General features: G+C 39.5%; 1 pseudogene; it reads left to right on the top strand.

Annotated features, from left to right (window-relative positions):
• The first annotated feature begins 415 nt into the window (after nt 1-415).
• On the top strand, nt 416-5,836 carry LOC122304746 (annotated as a pseudogene).
• The last annotated feature ends 442 nt before the right edge of the window (nt 5,837-6,278 follow it).

Genomic DNA, 6,278 nt, shown 5'->3' with positions numbered 1-6,278 from the left:
AAAGGGGATGGCAGATAACTCCTTTATGTTGCAAGCTATGCAACAACAGTTTGAACGATTGAACATGATGTTAGGAGAAGTGAGAGATAGGATGGATCAACAAGATGAAGTAATTAAAAATTTATATGGTGGGAGAGATAGGAGGAGACGTGAACCTAGAAGAGAACATGATTATGAAGATGAAGGAGATGGTGAGGATGAGGAAGATCTAATTTCTGAAGTTGGGATGGGTAGGCATAGAGGAGTCAGGCGTGAAAGAGGATTTAGGGGAAACCCACGGGGTCGTGATGGAGTAGATAGGGACCTTGAGAGCATCAAAATGAAAATACCATCTTTCCAAGGTAGAACTAACCCTGAAGCTTATTTAGAGTGGGAGAAGAAGATAGAGTTGATCTTTGAGTATCATAACTATTCAGAGGAGAAGAAAGTGAAGTTGGCAGTAATTGAGTTCACTGATTATGCTATTATTTGGTGGGATCAATTAGTAACCAATAGGAGGAGGAATTATGAGAGGTCTGTCGAGACATGGGGAGAGTTGAAAGCTCTCATGAGGCGGAGATTTGTACCTAGCCACTACTATAGGGACCTCTACCAGAAATTACAAAATCTTACACAGGGGTCTAGGAGTGTGGAGGAATACCATAAGGAGATGGAGGTGGCTATGATACGGGCGAATGTAGAGGAGGATAGGGAGGCCACTATGGCTAGATTTTTGTCTAGTTTGAATAGGGAGATAGCCAATGTGGTTGAGTTGTAACATTACGTAGAAATAGAAGACATGGTGCACATGGCTATGAAGGTGGAGAGGCAATTAAAGAGGAAAGGGACATCAAGGTACACTTCAGTTTCTAGCACTCCTTGGAAACCAAAGTGGGAGAAAGATGATCGAGTTGTAACAAAGGCAAAGACAGAACCACCTAAAGGAAACGATGAAGGAACTAGCAACAAACCCAAGTTGGCATCCCAACCTTCTAGAAATAGAGATTTAAATGCTTTAAGTGTTTGGGTTCAGGCCACATCGCTTCTCAATGTCCAAACAAACGTGTAATGATTATGCGTGACAATGGGGAGGTGATGACTGCAAGTGAGGATGATCGTGATGAGATACCTGAGTTGGAGGATGCTAGTGATGATGATGGAGTAGAATACCCCGTAACAGGTGAGTCCCTTGTTGCCGGGCGTGCTCTCAACACACAAATTAAGATGGATGAAGCAGAGCAACAAAGGGAGAACATTTTCCATACTAGATGCCACATCAATGGCAAGGTATGTAGTATGATAATTGATGGGGGAAGTTGTACTAATGTTGCTAGCACTACATTAGTTGAAAAATTGAATTTACCTACCTTGAAACACTCTCGACCATACAAGCTGCAGTGGTTGAATGATTGTGGGGAGGTTAGGGTGGATAGACAAGTGTTAGTTACTTTTTCCATTGGGAAGTATCAAGATGAAGTGCTTTGTGATGTTGTACCTATGCATGCTGGCCATATATTGTTGGGGAGACCATGGAAATATGATAGGAGAGTGATACATGATGGATTCAAAAACATGTACAGCTTTGTAAAGGAGGGCAAAACAACCAAGCTTGCTCCTTTAACTCCAAGACAGGTCTATGAGGACCAACTGAAACTGAAAAGTGAGGTTGCTCATAAAAGAAAGAGTGAAAATGAGAGTGATAAAAAAAGAATGAGTGAAAAAGAGATTGAGCAAAAAAGAAAGAGTGAAAAAGAAAAAGAGTCTGCTGAGAGAAAAGGAAAGACAAAAGTGAGTTTCTATGCAAGAGGGAGTGAGGTTAAGAGAGCTTTCTTAGCAGATCGCCCTATGATTTTTCTTGTCTATAAAGAGTCTTATCTTAATCTTGATGAAACTAACCAACCTCTTCCTAGTTTGGCTGTTTCTTTGTTGCAGGAGTTTGAGGATGTATTCCCAGAGGAAATGCCTAATGAGTTGCCACCCATTAGAGGCATTGAGCACCAGATTGATTTCGTGCCCGGGGCTACTATTCCAAACCGACCAGCTTATAGAAGTAATCCAGATGAGACAAAGGAGCTTCAGAGGCAAGTTGAGGATTTGATGAGCAAGGGGTACGTGAGGGAGAGCATGAGCCCATGTGCAGTACCAGTGCTTCTAGTGCCTAAGAAGGATGGGACGTGGTGGATGTGCATTGATTGTAGGGCAGTTAATAATATCACGGTAAAGTATCGCCATCCCATTCCTAGATTAGATGATATGCTCGATGAATTGCATGGCTCATGTATTTTTAGTAAAATTGATCTTAAAAGTGGGTACCATCAAATTAGAATGAAAGAGGGTGATGAATGGAAAACTGCTTTTAAGACTAAGTATGGGCTTTATGAATGGTTAGTTATGCCATTTGGACTTACAAATGCGCCAAGTACTTTCATGAGATTAATGAATCATGTCCTACGTGCGTTCATAGGCAAGTTTCTAGTGTACAGCAAGGACTTAAATGAGCATATTAAGCATTTGAGATATGTGTTTAATGTGTTGAGGTGTGAAAACTTGTATGCTAATTTCAAGAAATGTACCTTTTGTATGGAGGAAGTTGTTTTTCTTGGTTATGTTGTTAGTACAAAGGGTATTGAAGTGGATGAAGAGAAAGTCAAGGCCATTAAGGAGTGGCCAACACCAAAGAGCGTCACTGAGGTAAGAAGCTTTCATGGTTTAGCTAGCTTTTATCGGCGTTTTGTTAAAGATTTTAGCACCATTGCTGCACCACTCACTGAAGTCATTAAAAAGAATGTTGGGTTTCATTGGGGGGCTAATCAAGAGAATGCATTTGCCACTATTAAAGAAAGGTTGTGCTCTGCACCCGTGTTAGCATTACCAGATTTTAACAAAGCTTTTGAGATTGAATGTGATGCCTCAGGAATAGGGATTGGAGCCGTTTTGATGCAGGATAGGCGGCCGATTGCCTTCTTCAGTGAGAAGCTAAGTGGGGCATCCCTGAAGTACCCTACTTATGACAAAGAACTTTATGCTCTTGTTCATGCATTAGAGACATGGCAGCACTACTTGTGGCCTAGGGAATTTGTGATCCACACCGATCATGAATCGTTGAAGCATCTCAAGGGTCAAGGTAAGTTGAATAAGAGGCATGCTAGATGGATGGAATACATTGAGACCTTTCCATATGTCATCCGTTACAAGCAAGGTAAGGAGAATATTGTTGCTGATGCTTCATCACGGAGGTATGTACTTCTTACTTCTATGAGTGCTAAAATGCTTGGGTTTGAATATGTGAAAGATATGTATGCCGATGATGTTGACTTTTCTGATGTGTACATGGCATGTGATAAGGCGGCATTTGGTAAGTTTTACAAGCATGATGGTTACTTGTTTAAAGAAGACAAACTGTGTGTACCTAGTTGTTCTATGCGTGAGTTATTGGTGCGTGAGGCACATGGCGGGGGATTAGTGGGACACTTTGGTGTCAAGAAAACCTTAGACATATTGCATGAACATTTCTTTTGGCCTAAGATGAAAAGAGACATCAATCGCATTTGTAGCAGGTGCATCACATGTAGAAAGGCCAAATCTAAGGTTTTGCCACATGGGTTATATACACCCTTACCCGTTCCTAGTGAGCCATGGGTAGACATATCTATGGACTTTGTTTTGGGGCTGCCTAGGACAAAAAGGGGTAGAGACTCTATTTTTGTGGTTGTGGATAGATTTAGCAAGATGGCACATTTCATTCCATGCCATAAAACAGATGATGCCACAAGCATAGCTGACTTGTTTTTCAAAGAGATAGTGCGACTCCATGGTGTGCCCAAGAGCATTGTTTCTGATAGGGATGTTAAATTTCTTAGCCACTTTTGGAAGGTGTTGTGGGGAAAATTAGGTACTAAACTCTTATTTTCCACTACTTGTTACTCACATACTGATGGTCAGACTGAAGTAGTTAATAGGACTTTAACTCAGCTTTTACGCACTGTTGTTCAAAAGAATTTAAAGAGTTGGGAGGATTGTTTGCCATTTATAGAGTTTGCATATAATAGGACCATGCATACTACTACTTCATACTCTCCTTTTGAAATTGTTTATGGTTTTAATCCACTTACTCCTTTAGATTTGATGCCTTTGCTTATTGATGGCAGGAGTAGCTTAGATGGACAAAAGAAGGCAGAGTTGGTGAAGTCACTTCATGAGAGGGTACAGCTTCAAATTGCCCAAAAGAATGAAAGGTTTGCTTCCCAAGCCAATAAAGGGCGACGACGTGTCACCTTTGAACCAGGAGATTGGGTTTGGGTTCACATGCGCAAAGAAAGATTCCCAGCCCATAGACGGACTAAGTTGCATCCTCGAGAAGATGGACCTTTCCAAATTCTTGAGAAAATTAATGACAATGCATATAAAGTGGATTTTCCAAGTGAATATAATGTTTCTGCTACCTTCAATGTTTCTGATCTTTCTCCTTTAGATGTAGGTGAAGATTCGAGGTCGAATCCTTTTGAGGAGAGGGGGTGATGGGCCCCAAGACAGATCAAGTCTTAAGGATCAATTACAAGATTAAGAGCCACGAAGATTAAGGGAGCAATGCAAGAATTGGTGCAATCCAATTGGGATGAAACTAGCAAGAGCCCAACACACATGATGGGCTTGAAAGAATGAGAACCAGTTTTGATCCATTTGATCCAAGCTATGGAAGACACGACTTGAGCCGATTGTTATTAAAGACCATGGACTTTTTTATTTCATTGAAATGGCTTATTTTATTAGTCAAAGGAATTATTCTAGAATAATTGGGCTTCGGAGATGTCTAGCCCATATGTCTTATTTCTAATGAATTAGGGTTTTTGGGAAGGCCTTGTATTTTGGCCAAGGGCATATTTGAAAAGTTATTAATTTATGTGAACTAGGGTTTTAGAAGTTACTGTAGCGCGGTACTGTTCACGCTACAGTACCCGCGGCACTATTCCTTTAGGGTTTTGGGAATTGTTTATTTAAGGCACTTGTAGCCTCATTTGAGAGGTAAGACATTTTTTATTGAATTTTCATTGTGAGTGAGTTTTCTCCTCTTGTTCTTAATTGAACTCTTGAACTTATCAAAGGTAAATCACAACCTTTGTGGTGTTCCTCCTTGTAATTTGGGTTCTTGAGACGGGATTTCATCGGGTCTAGATTTTAATATAATCTAGGTTCTTGAAACGAGTTCTCAACGGGTCTAGATTCTCCATCCATAGACTTGAGTTTGGCGTTCTTGGGTTTGTTTTTCCAATATTGTTGTTGGGTCTCAAAGCGAGTCGATTGGGGTTCACATCATTTGGTAATCAGAGCAAGGTTTCCAATCAGGTCTGATTCTATCTTTATTTATTGTATCGTTAATTCTAGAGCTTCATTGTTCTAGGATTGCACAAAAAAAAAAAAAGTGCAGAAATTTGAATTTCCTAGGGCTGCCAAATTATTCTATCTTTTGGGTTTCATGTTCATCATCATAGGGTGGCTAAATTCCTTGTTTGAGAGCTGTCAAAATTTGCACCATCTAGGGTTTGAAATTTCTAGGGTTTCATTGATTCCCTTCTATTTCCTTATCAATTTGTATGTGTTTGAATTCAATTGTTTCATTATCACAATTGAATATTTCTGTTTGTGGTTGAATTGTTGAGAAAAGAAAAGAAAAAAAAAAAGGAAAGGAAAAGAAAAGAAAAGAAAAAAAAAGAAAAGAAAGAAAAAAAAAATCGAAAAAAAAAAGGCAAAAAAAATAAAAATCCAAAATTCGAAAAAAAAGAAGAGAAAGAAAATGATTTTGGGTATAGTTGTTTGAAATACTTTGCCATAGGAAATTGAGTCGTTTGGCATTGATTGAGCGTTATCTTTAAAGGGGCTGAATACATTTTTTCTAGTTGGTGTCTTGTTTTGTAATTACTCTTTCCCTCATATAATTTCCTTGATTCTCGTGTCATTGTTGTTCCTTCCGTGTTTCTCTTGTTCTTGTTTCTTGGAGCTAATTGCAAGTTGGGATTAAACAAGGTTGCTTTGTCTTGATTTTGTTCAATTAGTTCTTTTAGAACTTGAGTGTGAAAACTCTTGAGGTAAAAGGCAAGAGTGTGAGATCATTATCGGGAAAAAGCCAATTAAGAGTGAAACACGAGTGGAGTGTCATTATTTGAGTGTAAACACGTGAGGGAGAGCGTGTGAGGTCTTTTTCCACTAACATTCTTTTTTGTGCAGCACATACGATGTCTCATTAAAGTGACTCATAACTAAAGGGGATGTCAGACAATTCATTCTTTTTGTTGCAGTCCATG

Source organism: Carya illinoinensis, chromosome 3 (genome assembly GCF_018687715.1).
Source record: "Carya illinoinensis cultivar Pawnee chromosome 3, C.illinoinensisPawnee_v1, whole genome shotgun sequence".
Classification (NCBI taxonomy): Eukaryota; Viridiplantae; Streptophyta; class Magnoliopsida; order Fagales; family Juglandaceae; genus Carya; species Carya illinoinensis.
The sequence above is the reverse complement of the archived record's forward strand: the minus strand, read 5'-3'. Positions and strand labels throughout refer to the sequence as shown.